Below are 1112 nucleotides of genomic sequence, written 5' to 3' on the forward strand. Positions count from 1 at the left end.
AAAAAAAAAAAAAAAAAAAAAAAAAAAAAGATGAGAACTGGGAGGGGATAGGGAAAGATGATGAATGGGAACCACTAGATAACTTGCCACCTCCATACTTTAATTATCCAACTCCGACAGCCCTGGCAGCTTTAACAGACCCGGTGGCTCCCCTCCCACCTCTGGCTGCATGTACACAAAGTAAAACTGCCGTAACTGAGGGAGCTTCTTTGTATCCCTTACGGGAGGTACCCCTTGGAGGCAATCAAGGAGGCAACAGATATGTGGCAGTCCCGTTAAACACCTCTGATGTACGAAGTTTTAAAAAAGAGATGGGGACTCTCTTAGATGATCCTCTCGGAGTAGCTGAGAGATTAGATCAATTTTTAGGTCCCGATACTTACACTTGCGAAGGAGTACAGTCCATTTTAGGCATTTTATTTACTGCCAAAGAAAGAGGTATGATCAGGCAAGCTGGAATGAGAATTTGGGAGAGATAAAATCAGGCAGGACCCCCAGGGAATCATAAATGGCCAAACGTGGACCCCCACTGGGATCACCAACAACCCCAGGGGAGACAAAATATGAGAGATCTAAGAAAGCTAATTATTCATGGGATAAGGGAAGCGGTTCCCCGAGGACAGAACATTAATAAAGCATTTAATGAACAACAGGGAAAAGATGAACCTCCAACGGAATGGTTGGAAAGGTTAAGAAAAAGCTTACAGATGTATTCTGGCATTGATCCAAATACAGTAGTGGGAACAGCACTTCTCAGAACACAATTTGTGGCAAAATCTTGGGGTGATATAAGAAAGAAATTAGAAAAATTAGAAAATTGGCAAGAAAGGGGTCTGTAAGAATTACTTAGAGAAGCCCAAAAAGTTTATGTTAGGAGAGATGAAGAAAAACAGAAAACAAAGGCGAAGATCTTTGTAGCAGCCGTAAGGGAAAGCCAGAGAAATGAAACTCCTTCTGGAGAAAAGAAGGAGAAGAAATTAGAGCGACCAACCCGAGAAAGACCTTACCAAGAAAGGCCTGCTGTCCCTATTTATTACTACTGCAATAAGAAGGGACATATCAAAAGGGACTGCCAAAACCGGAGGCAAGATAAGAGAATGTTTCAAGAAGAA

The sequence above is a fragment of the Athene cunicularia genome (genome assembly GCF_003259725.1).
Source record: "Athene cunicularia isolate RWA chromosome 1 unlocalized genomic scaffold, athCun1 chr1_part2, whole genome shotgun sequence".
NCBI classification, from domain to species: Eukaryota; Metazoa; Chordata; class Aves; order Strigiformes; family Strigidae; genus Athene; species Athene cunicularia.